Source organism: Rhamphochromis longiceps, linkage group LG8, assembly GCF_057381845.1.
Source record: "Rhamphochromis longiceps isolate RC_006_pf linkage group LG8, R_longiceps_female_GT1.1, whole genome shotgun sequence".
Taxonomy (NCBI): Eukaryota; Metazoa; Chordata; class Actinopteri; order Cichliformes; family Cichlidae; genus Rhamphochromis; species Rhamphochromis longiceps.
The window spans coordinates 12,865,756-12,878,327 of record NC_140564.1 but is presented as its reverse complement, the minus strand read 5'-3'; the positions used below and the strand labels follow the sequence as shown (position 1 = coordinate 12,878,327).

Below are 12,572 nucleotides of genomic sequence, written 5' to 3'. Positions count from 1 at the left end.
TCTCCGCACGCATCTTTTTCTCTCGCGTCACAGTGTGGACTGCGAAAACTGAGATTTTCGAAAACGATGACACATTTTAGTCATATATGACTAAAACTAAGACGGCGGGCGGCATTGTACAGCAGTTTTTTTGTTTGCTCCTAATTTTGTCAGCCCTATTACAGATTAATATCAGTTTGGACATGCTCCAGATAGCTCCAGATAAAACTCGGCACTTGACATTTTGCCACGCCGTTTCAAAGAGCCGGAAAGTAAATAAATGGCAGACGAAAATGATGCAGGTTGAATGGTCTTACATTTGATGCATGCACAGTACAGGGACATTTTCAGTGTGGATGAAACAACTGAAAACGGTCGCGGAGCGTTTTTAGACGAAAACGCTGTTTTCAAATTTATCAGTGTAGACGTAGCCTTACTCACATCACTGCTTCTGCAGCGAGGATGTGAGATACACGAGGGTTTGTGAGATACACGAGCCAAAACCTCCAAATGAGAAATCTTTTTTTCCCCATAGCCACTCCTGAACCAAGTCAACCCAAGCAATCAAAGAGTTGTTACCAGTAGGTAATGAAAGCAGAGATGAGTAGTCATGCTTATAACACTGGAGCCTCCATTTGTACCTGTACTCACGCCAACAGAAGAACTGCTGTGGCCACATTTTCGATGAAGTGATCTATGGGCTGGTTTTCCGCTTTGCTCTTAGCTTTGTGTTAATATTTAAACACCAAAAGAAAGCACTTGTGTGCATGCTGAGTAGGATAGGGATTTGTGCAAGTGTATTGGGAGGAAGCCTAAGGTATGAGAATGCAAAGCAGATCTCACTTCCTGCTCTGCTTTGGGCCAAATTACTTTGGGCACAATGGGGTGTTGCCAGACACAAACATAATTTATGAGTAGAGCCCTCTGCATTACTTCTTCTTCTTCTTCTTTTTTTTTTTTTTTTACAACAGTATATGACTATTGCTAAGGGAACAACTTTTAAATAGTTAGCTTAACCCCAGCTCCCTTTTAAAAACAAAAATCAATCTTCATAATCTGCTCTGTTGTTATCGTCTTTGCAGCTTTACTTGATGGATTTCAATCTCAGCATTGGAAAGCATAAGGTGTTATAATCATAATAATCATCTTATTCAAAAGTAAGTGCACATTTATCTGAGTTTAATCAAAAAGGTCAGAGAAATTATGCTAGAGTCTTCACAGGCCTTTTGCAGGCAGAAAATTTCCCGAAAGTCTGACCACAAATCAAGGATGCTGCAGAGAATGCACATCTGAATCCAGATGTGGAGCTCATCAGTAGAGGAGGATTGCCAGAAGAACATCATTAAAGGTAGTTACGGAAATGTGATCAGAAAGTGTTTTTTTTAAGCAAAAGACAAAAAAAACCCATTAAATAACCACAAAATGTGTTGCAGACTCTTCAATAGTAATTTTACATTTGTGCTCCTCAGCACGTACTCTCATAGATAAAACAAGTTTGCCACATAAGTCAGTCACTACTGAAGCATCCTTGTTTGGAGACAGATAATGAACACACGTGCAGCTAATGAGTTGTGTGATAAGGAGGTTTATGTAGATTATTCACCCATTTTCATAATCCCTCATTTAACTTGAGGTGTGGGGTGGGGAACCTGCACAGGCACACGAACCTGGAAGCTCTATGCAGAGAGACCCCAGTTTACTCCTGTGAGGCAACAATATTAACTCTTACACTACTGTAGTCAACAAGTCAACATGACTGTTATACTATGAGGTGCTTACCAAAATTAACCATGGACTATAATCACTCATCATTCATGGGACTGATTCTTTTTATTGTTAAGGCCTAAAAATAAACGGTGTGAAAACAAAGTTGACATCAAGCGATGATGAGCTGCTCCTGCTGGGGTTTTTTGTCGGTTTTGCTCCTGATGTTTCAAAGAAAGAAAATTAAGAAACTGAGAATCTGGGTCCATCCAATTTTTCATGAGAAGAGAGAGGGGGAATTTCATGGTTTGACCCAGGTCTTGCTGGCAGTGTTGGGAACACATGTGAGGAGGGAGAAATAATTCCAGAGAGCCGATTGACCTGGAGCAGCATCTTGCTGTGTGTCTGAGGTAAAATAATGTTATTTTACCAGTGTTACCTGCAAGTTCTGAGCTCTGACCGCTTGTGCCAAATGCAGTGGTGCAAATACATTCTGCGAGATTACATGGTCGGCGTGAACAGCGGCAGTAAGAATGAGGGGACTCTCATTCTCACTCTCTTTTTAACACATATTTAATAATATTTTTTAAGTCCTGTCTGTGTTAGTTTAGATTTTACATTATATGTGGTACAGTATGACAATGTCTAAGGGAGGACAGGCAGGAAAAAAACTGCACAGATTTTAGGTGTCTGGTGTGTAAAGGCCTTGACTTTACACAGTATGCATTACACAATACTTTACATTATTTTTGTGTTGTTACTTTAACACGGCCTTGAGATGGATTGTCACATATTTACCATTTAACAAAGTAAACTTTAGGCCATGCAATAACATAAATCTTGATCCTAATATGGACACACACAAGACCTTTTCCTGGTGTTTTAGTATTAACACAAAGCTGAGTGCAAAGTTGAAAAGCAGCCCAAAGATCACTTCACAGAGATTGCCAAAGCAATTCCATTGTAGAAACAGGTGCAAACAGGGTACACATGAAACGAGCCTGACTGCTCATCACTGCTTTTGTTACCTGTTTGTCAGGCTCTGACTGCTTGGCCAGGGTCAGCATACACTTCAGCTTCACTGTGTACTGGCTTAGTGCAAAGAGTCCATGTCAGGTTATCAGCAGTTGTTTCAAGGCACACTGCTCTTTCTTGTCCTTTTGTGAAATAAAATTACACCGTGTGTAAAAGGTTGTGGACTCCTCCTGAAGTCAGATACCAAGTAACAAATCTTTGCCACTGTGTGATTAAACTGCAGTGTGATTACTGAAAATGACTCTATATGTGCTGTTAAAGAAAAATGTAATTACTTTATAGAGATTTACTTCCAACATTGTTGATCAAGATATATATGACTTAATTGGTAGATAAAGGATGACATGAAGTGGGAAGACTAAAGCAGAGCACTGCAGAGAATTCTGGGAGGTGAGGGTTGCATTCGTCACTGAACGCCTTGCCAATCTGATTAATTGCTGTATTACTGATTGTTCCAAATTATTTAATAACTTCATTCACTGCTGCTGTACTAATCAATATATTTTATTTGTGATGAAAACATATAGATTGTACATGCCTCAGCCAAGTCCATAGAGCAACAAGCACATAAGCTCTCGCTAATTGGTCTAGACTCTGAAAATAACACGGAGCTGCCATTACTCATCGTGTGTGCTTTGATATAAGCAGCCCTGCTGGCAGTTTGCAAATGGATTAAGACAATTAACAGATGGACTCTCCTTCACCTCACCTTGTTTTTTTAAATTGATCTTGTTTAATTGATCGTGGAGTCATGCACTGTAGTACCAGAGCAACAGCTTAATGGCATTACAACAGACAGCATCAGTTCTCTTAAGCACTTTCTACAGCTAAGTGCAACACTACTAGCGGCTTATTGAACACGCTAAATAATCATCATGTTAGCATCACCGCAAGCTTTATTGTTATAGATTGAACATTCATTCCTTTTTGGCCTCAACCTAAAATGTCTTCTCATAGCTCACATTTACCTAAGTCTGCGTTTTACCACGGTCCTCGTTGTTATTCTAATCATATGGATGTGGGTCAGATGCAAATCCATCCATTCGGCATCCGTTCATCTTTTTACAGATTTATTGCGGTTACACACAAGTAGAAAAGCCCATGCAGTTGGTGTTATATATGCCATTCCTAGTATACTGACACAAAGAATCAATTAAATTTGGTCTTTTCTGGGCTGAATAAAGGCATGCTTAAATGATGGGTGGTCCAGAATAATATTATCTGCTATTTTCAGTGTACTTCTAACTTCATTTAAATTATTAAAGTATAGACAGATTGTTTGCAATGGTCTTTTCACTTGTTCCACAGAGACACTCAATGAAGACATATTCCAGTGCAATAAAAATGACCTTTCCTGTTCGCTACATCTTGATGAACCCAGGCCCTTTGATTAATGAATATTCATCAAAGAGGCTGTGTTTTTCTCAATATCTGCAGACTGTTCCCAAATGTAATCAGTATCTCCCTCGGAAAAAAGAACAAAAGAAATAAAGAAAAAGACCGGGCACTATAATGGAATCTAAGGCGTAATTTGAACAATGCGTTTAGTATCTTTGAGATGGGAAATATTTAATTAGTCCGTTCCCAGTAAGCTCACTGTGAGAGTAAAAATTTACAAATGGTCCTCAGCTATTTTCTTTTAATATTTTACTTTGAAATAGTGATGCATAAATGTCCTTTAACAGCATGTAAAATACTTAAATACCCTAAGAAAATACTGATGGTTAAACAACTCACATTAGGTTTTTAATGCCAGATTGAGGAGGTGGTAACATTTCCCAATTGTGTGTTATGTACTGTGTGTTGAAATAGTTTATAGACCAGTATCCAAGCCTGTTAATGTTCACTGTTCACACACTGATTGCTGTGACCCCTCGAGGTACCCTAATTTCTGCTTCTTCTGGGCTATATTCTCAGCAGCATATTAAACATATCAGGTCCCCATAAGGAGAATCATGTGCTAACAGCTGTCTAAATGACTCGGGTAAAGTTTGTAGCATGCGTGCTTGTTGTTTTTGTCTGCTTCCACTTGTCTTTGCACTAGGACGATGTTGGCGTAAATGTGCAGTCATATTCGTTGTGTTCCCACTAGTGCTGTCAGCGTAAATCTCGTTAAAATGACATTACCGCCACAACGCGGCAAATCTCCGTTAATGAGTTACCGTGGATCGCCCCGTGCGTGGGGCTGGACGGCCAACACCTTAACGAGCTAACTGCGCTAACACACTAGCTCCCACCAATTGAGCATTGCGTGGCACATCCGACATACCGTTTTACTTTTGTCCATGACGCACTTACCATCAGGGTCATGCTTCACATGAAGACCAAGATAGTTTCAAACGCCAGATCTGAATGAGGGTGGGGGAGGTTCAGTTTCGGGTAGCGTTGAGGTAGTTGCCATGTTGCAACGAGCTTAGCTTCTGTCTTGCTAGCTTGCGCTGCGCTCAGTGGATCTGCGCTCGACAGTGCAGCCTAAGCAGAGTAGTCGAACGCAGATCCACTGAGTGCTCAACACAGACAGCATCGTCAGAAGAAAAGTTGATAAAATAAATAAAAAAAATTGTATTGTTCGATACATATGCGTACCAAACCGAAAGCACTGTATAGAACGGTTCAATATCGATACGAGTATCGTTGCACCCCTACTGCTTATATCTTATCGCAACGGCCCAGCCACCCCGGTCTTTCATAAACTGGTCATCATTTTCATTTTACATTGTTGTGCAATTTAATTTGCATCAAAAAAATTGTCAAAATATATAATACACGTTTTGCAGCTGTGAGTCATGACTTGGTCTCATTTGTTTTCATCACCCTAGTCTGATTCTCTTTATACCCACTCATTTCCCCACACTTCCTTTACCCTCCAGCACTGTGTTTGTCTTACTGCCTTTATCATTCCAAGGAACTAAACACAAACTAATGTCACTAGTTTCACAGGTGCACAAAAATACTGTATAATTCAAAAATTGTACTAATGGTGCTACTTGTAGGGAGAATTGTCCATTCAGACATTCACAGTCCATCGAGCCAAATTCAAAAACCATCCTGGACCAAAGTGGTGGACAGAGTAAAATGGCCATCTACCTAAGAATGTATATACAACACGTCTATTCAACGTAAATTCATTATATTATTGTCTGAACCTTTGAAACTTAGTGCTGAAGGCAACACAACGCTGAAACCAGTGCGGAGGACACAATCTAAAGGCTGGAAGAGACAAATTAAAGCAATGTGAAGCAACATAAAAGAGAAAGTAATTAAAAACAGACTTAGAATGCAAAGACAAACGGAGAGTGGAGCAAAGACAATGCAGGGACAAAGGAAGACATTTAGAAACCACAGGCGAAGAACCAAATGACGACTAAGTAACGCGATCGTGAACATGACCTGAATGTTCTAAAGCACAAAACGTTGAAGGAAATGAGCAAACTGCATTAGTCTTTGAGCTCTCATTATGCTTTAATATCTTTCTGAATATGCTGGACCCGAGCAGTACTTTTAGCTGCATTGACTTTCAAGTGTAATGCGTTCGCCTCCGAATGTGTCAGTACGTATTCGCGTGAGCGGATGCTTTTTGGATTGACGCGCATGTCAGTGTTTCCACATCCTGTATACTGGATCCATTTGACTGGAACACTTAGCATCGCCCTGCCCTGTAAAGGTAAGCACTCTGCAAAGTGCAGAACGCACACGTGTGCGCTCACAAACTTGGCACACAATAGGGATATTTAACGACATTCTCCACTCTATTGTGTTGTTTGCAGGTGCTGTGACAATTTCTGGAAGAGAGAATCATCAGTTTCTCATTCAGCCTTTCCTCTGATTCAATTTCATTCTGGGTTTTTTTTTCATAGTACACAGCAATAAGAAGTCACGCAGAGACTCAATGGACTCTTATTTGGATGCTTGGATACTTCAGTACCTGGTTTGCTGAGACTAAATGTCCAACTGATCTGCAGTAAAATATTTTAAGGATTTCTGCTTGCATAAATCATGTTTTCCACTTATTTATTTTAATACGCACCAATTAAAATGACATATAAGTGTCTAACAATGTAATAAAAAGAGAGAATACATGTTGGATATACCTAGGGTTAGCGTTAGGAATAGGGTTGGAGACCTTGGAAAATTAAAGGCGATCTATTATAATAATAATAATAATAATAATAATGGATTGCATTTATATAGCGCTTTTCGAGAACCTCAAAGCGCTTTACAATTCCACTATTATGATGATTTCCACATCCATGCTTTCATTTTTTGTGCTACTCAAATAGTTTTGAATGATTTGTTGTAAGAACCCATCCCTATGATATCAAACTGTAACTTATGGCAGGCCATCAGTTCAACTACCAAGCTTTCCATCCATCCATCCATCCATCCATCCATCCATCCATCCATCCATCCAAGAGGCCCCTTACTATAGGAGTTTATTCTGCATTAAACACATGTCTTTTCTGCCAATCAGTGGGAGCTGAACATGCACTGATTAGCAGTGTTCTGTGTTTGTGAAGTTAGACAGGTGTATGTGAAGTCACCTTTAGCTCATCAGATGAAGTGGGACTGTGAGTAAAAATTCATTAGGTGGTTCAAGTAAAAGTTCTCAGATCAGTAGGTATTCGCTCCAAATAAAGCCAGCATTCATGCCATCTGAACATATGTCTTCACCTAGCTATTGGTGCTTCCATAATTATCTTTAAAAGTGCATGCAGCCCAGTTTGATAGTCAAGCTTAGAGAAGTTTCTGCACCTTAATTTAGCAGATCAGGGGCCAATTGTCTTCACTCTTTCCCTGACAACCACCCCAGTACTCTGTAAATATCCATAAAGATGTGGTTTGATGACCATTTGAATAGTTTCCTGGTTTTGGGTACCTACAAAGACAGAGACCATCCTGACTCATTCCTGATGCAAACCCAGTCATTTTGTTCTATAAGCAAGCCTGAAATATGACAGACACCACTCAGATCAGAGGAGAGCTTCAAGGATGGTCCTTAGTAGGTGTTCAAGGAGCAAAGAGTTAAAACTTGTTACCGTATGTTGCTTCAGTTAAGTTAGAGTAGCCTGATACACAGCAAAAATGCCAGTGTTGATTTTTCAGTGTTAGTAGATTTCAACAGAGTTCCGAGTTAGTTCAACACTGAATCGAGTTAAAATAACACATCGGGAGTTGATTCCTGAAAAGTGTTAGAGTGGATTTTAGTCGTTACTGCATTTTAACACTGTGGGTGTTAAATTAGACCACACCTTCATTTCCTGTGGAGATTCGCATTCCAGAATCTTCGGTCGCCATTTTTTCTTGCTGATGCGGTAAGTTTTATTCGGTTAAATATTAAGTTTTAGATTGATGTTAGAACAAGTAACATGATAACTAGTAAAAGAAATAGTATTTATATCAAAATACATCATCTTTAAGTGTCATATTTGAATTTTAACTGTTTTTGTTAAGCTGGGCTACTGCTAGCTAGAACTCTGCAAAGTACCAGTTTCTTTCCTAATATTCATTTAGCATAATCTGGCTATTGGCAGACTGTAATGAATATTACATGTTAATATATTTCACAGTTTTTATTAAATGCCTTTTATTTATTTTCGAATTAAACTGCCAAAGCCTTAGGGTCAGTGGTCTCAAACTCGCGGCCCAGAGGCCACTCGCGGCCCAAAGGCCACTTGCGGCCCACGTCAGGTGAGGTGAAGAAGTATAATGCAATTTGGCCCTTAAAGTGACTTTTTTTTGTCATTAGCCAAAAATGATTTAATATGAAGGCAATAAGGACAGAGTGTTACGGGCCCTCATGGGCAGTGTAGTCCGTGCTGCGGGGAGAACGTGGAACTGCCCCTCCCGTTGTGTGTTTGAGCGCGAGAGAGGGAGAAAGTAACAGCTGTTACCGATGAGAAATGGAAGAAGAAAGCATGTAAATATAATAATAACCACTGCCGCCAAAATGAGTGCCTGGTTGTAAGAAAGTTGTTAAGACTCGACTGTACACTGTGTTCGCTGACAGTAAAGCTACAAGCCCGACAACCCAGCGTATTTGCCAGAGGTGTCATTACCACGGTTCAGAGCCGCGGACCTGGCCGAGGTAACAAGAGAGTACAAACATGTGGAGGGATTGGCTTTGTTAGTTCAGTGAGAGTCAAAAACTAATGTGTACACTTATTTCTGCATTTTTATTTTGTTAAATATGAACAAAATTACAGCAGAAGTGCTGCAAAGTGTCTGACCAGAAAGAGAGGACCATTGTGTTAATTTGGTAGTTCAATTAAAGGCATCGGTTAGTTAAGAGTGAGAGGGGGGGATGCGTTCATATTTGCAGTTTTGTCTTGTTATACAATATTTGAAATTTAAAAACGAACAAACCAAACGCTACATTGTCAGGAATATTTGTGGGTGTTTTCTTTGTGGTTTCTTTCTTTCTTTTTTTCTTTTTTACTTCTTGAACACTGAAGTAGCCCTCCAATAAGATGACAGCTCATTTAAGTTTGAGACCCTGCCTTAGGTGAACTAGGATGTTTAAGGGTAACCTGAGAGTATTTTTACACTATAATGGCCCCTACATCTTGTAAATTGTGGAAATTTCATTATAGTGCGCATTTCTGTAGCCAGTAGGTATTTTTCTTTTTTTTTCTTTTTTTTAGATTTACATTTTTTTGTGGTAAATTAAGCATTTTCTAGTCTAAAAATGAATAACAGGGTTATATTAGGGTTTGTTAGAGAGTGGGGAGGGTTTTTATGGCTTAAAATATATAAAAAATAAAAAAATAGAAATATGGTTTCTACTAACCCCTGTGATAGTTGAGAGAATACTGTATTGCAGTCATGTTACACAGCTTGTACTACTTAAAAATGGATCAAGGATGTTTTTTCTTAACAAAATTAATTTTAACTCAGTCTAAAGAGACTAGACATGCTAGATGTTTTGCAAAGAAATGGTGTTATATGCTGGACCTTGTTCTACTCTTGGAAGGTGGTGATATGCTGGTTCCCGAGAAGAGATGAAGTAATCAAAGTCAGCTTTTCAAGACAGCCCCAAGACTCTTCGCAACTTGTGTTCAAATGTGAGGCCGTTGTCAGGTGATAAATGCAAGGAAGAGGCACTCAACTGACATGAAACATGTCAAAGACAACATGAAGGTGACATTTCAACATGGGCAAAAAGTGGTTCAAGAACCTGCCACAGCTTCTACTGTCCTGGACCTTTTCCCAAGATTTCTGGATACACCTGGCTTGGTAAGGCAAAAAGTAATTTAATGACTGCTTTGTGGTTCCTTTGTTTGTTTTCTTGTTAATGTGTTGTTTCTGTTGTTACACTTTGTGTTTAAGATTGACCAAGACTACACAATGCTGTTTTTTGGGGAGGAAGTGTCTGGTAAGTTCCTTGCAAAGTGGCCAACATTCTTCAAGCCAAGGATCATCAAAGATTGCAAAAGTCTGTCTCAGAGTACAGAATTGGATGAGCTGCTCATTTCTGCACAGAGTTACTCTGACGAGGCTGGTAAGTGTAAGTTGGAAATGGTAGATTTTGAATACATTTACAGCATTTGCTTAATTCCCACAACACAATATATCACTCATTTCTGTATGGTATGAAAAGAAGCTTACAAACATGTTAAACCTGAAATGACATTTAATGTACCGTAATTGTCAGGCTATAAGCCGCTACTTTTTCCACAAGTTTTGAACCCTGCGGCTTTTAGTCAGGTGCGGCTTTTCTATGGATTGTCCCTGATTTTTGTCATATCGTAAGACGATTTGTTTTGTTTGTTCCGCTGTTGTACGGCACTACGTTGCCTGGCGGAAGGGCATGTGATCAGACACACAGTATCGGGGTTCAAGAGTGGTATGTTGGTCACATGTCCATCCGCCAGGCAACATAGTGCCGTACAAGTAGCACGAAAAACAAACTTCAAAGTAGCGCTACGCGTTCAGCGAGAGGCGTGGATGGTGTGCGGCAATAAACTTGCGAAAAGCAAGTTATGCTCAACTCCACCGGTGGAATCTGACAGCGTGGAAAAGTGTGAAAACATCCATCCATCCACCTGAGCCTAAAAGGTAGTCTGAATCTATTTTTCTGGTGTGCTGTAGGTTATTGTTATGTACTACATTTGTTACTCGTTTATGAAGCACAGCACATGTTTCGTACTTGTAATTACTGCTACTTGTACATATACCTAAAAAGTTGTGCAAATATGTACCCATAACTTGTTTTTCAAAATATTAATAAAAGAGATGTGTCTCCAAACAGCCATCTCTTTCCTGACAATTCGCTTTGTGCATATTCTCTTACATATGATAAGTCAACATTGAAACACCTGCGGCTTTTAGTCAGGTGCGGCTAATGTATGTACAAAACAGGATTTTCCCCTGATTTTAGCTTGTGCGGCTAATATTCAGGTGCGCTTTGTAGTCCGGGAAATACGGTAGTTTGAACACAAAAAAAAGTTACATAATCTTACTATTGTTATGACTCGATATCTACTTCACTTGGTGGCCAGAAGATTTTAAGTCTCTGGAAAACTGCCTTGTTTGAAAAATTATCAGGTGTCTAAAATGTCATCATGGTATTACATAACGTGGAAAAATGGCTGCTGTGGTCCTTTAAATGACAGTAATTGTGATGATCTTAATTTCTATTCTGTAGTTTGGGACTGTGAGGCGGCTGCCATCTTTTGCTGCTTAAGGGAAGGACGTCTTCAAAGATTAGCACATCAGATGCTGCTCACCACCTAATGAAATTCATCATGGTATGCTTTTTAGAATTGTATATTTCTCTTTTGATGAGAACAGATGCTAATTATCAAGGGCTGATATTTTAAGATGGCAAGGTGATCCAACCTGCAGCAGATGTATCTATCGCAGACAGGCTTGGTGTTGCAGGACTGACATGTCATTGTTTCTATTAAAACTAAATGTACACATTGAAACAAAAATAATTGTGCAGCGGAGTGAAACATTTTAATATTGTCATAATTTCAAACAGCAATGCCTCAACATCAGATTATCAATTTTGTTTAATGTGAATCACTTGGTTTCTTTCTCTCCCTCAGGTGGGAGGTAGCACAGAGGCTTTTCTTAAGGCCGGCCCCACTCAGCCATTCGTCCTGTGTGTTGGAGAAAGAAAGAACATCATCCAAAGTTTCTACCCAAAGTTTCTACAATGTCCTAGATCAAAAGGTCATTCCCTGTGTGACACAGATGGGAGATGCAGGTTTTGACAAGGCAAAACTTTTCAAGGCACATTTTTTTTATTTGCCGTCTCCTTTGATAAGGCATTGGACAACTTCTACACATTCATCCAGACCACCGTGTATGGCATTGATGTTGGCAGCTTTGAAGGACAGTCCTCAGGTCAGGGAAACAAGAGGAAGTCTTCACTGTACGGTTTAAAGATATCCACTATTCAGCACTTTGACTGGAAATGTTCATCTGTTACATTTGCAAGATACACCACACAAGTTGCTCAGTGTTATTTAGACATTTGAAGTTCCAGCATGGTTTGTACCCAGGAAAGTTTTTACGTTTGACCTGTGGAGAGCCTGGATGTTCATTTATCTTTCACACGTACTATGGTTACAAGCGGCACTTATTCCGAGCACATGGAGACTGCGTTCACTCTGAGGTCATCAACAATTTTGAGCCCGTACCTAACGATGGAACCTCTGTTTCACAGCCTGTAAATGTGGCTCATCCCATGACAATAACTACACAGGTTCCAGTTGAAAAAAGGCAAATACTGAACATGTGCAGCTCTGTTATTGCTCAAGTACAATCATCAGGAGTTCCTGAAAGTACTGTGCAGTGTTTAGTTGGTTCATTGGAGGAACTGGTTAATGACATCCATGCACATGCAA

At 39.6% G+C, this 12,572-nt stretch overlaps 1 protein-coding gene across 1 annotated transcript in view; it reads right to left on the bottom strand.

Moving 5' to 3' along the window:
- Positions 1 to 12,572, bottom strand: part of uts2r1 (urotensin 2 receptor 1) — a 73,493-nt gene that overhangs the window by 7,968 nt on the left and 52,953 nt on the right. The gene's annotated exons all lie outside the window — the stretch shown is intronic.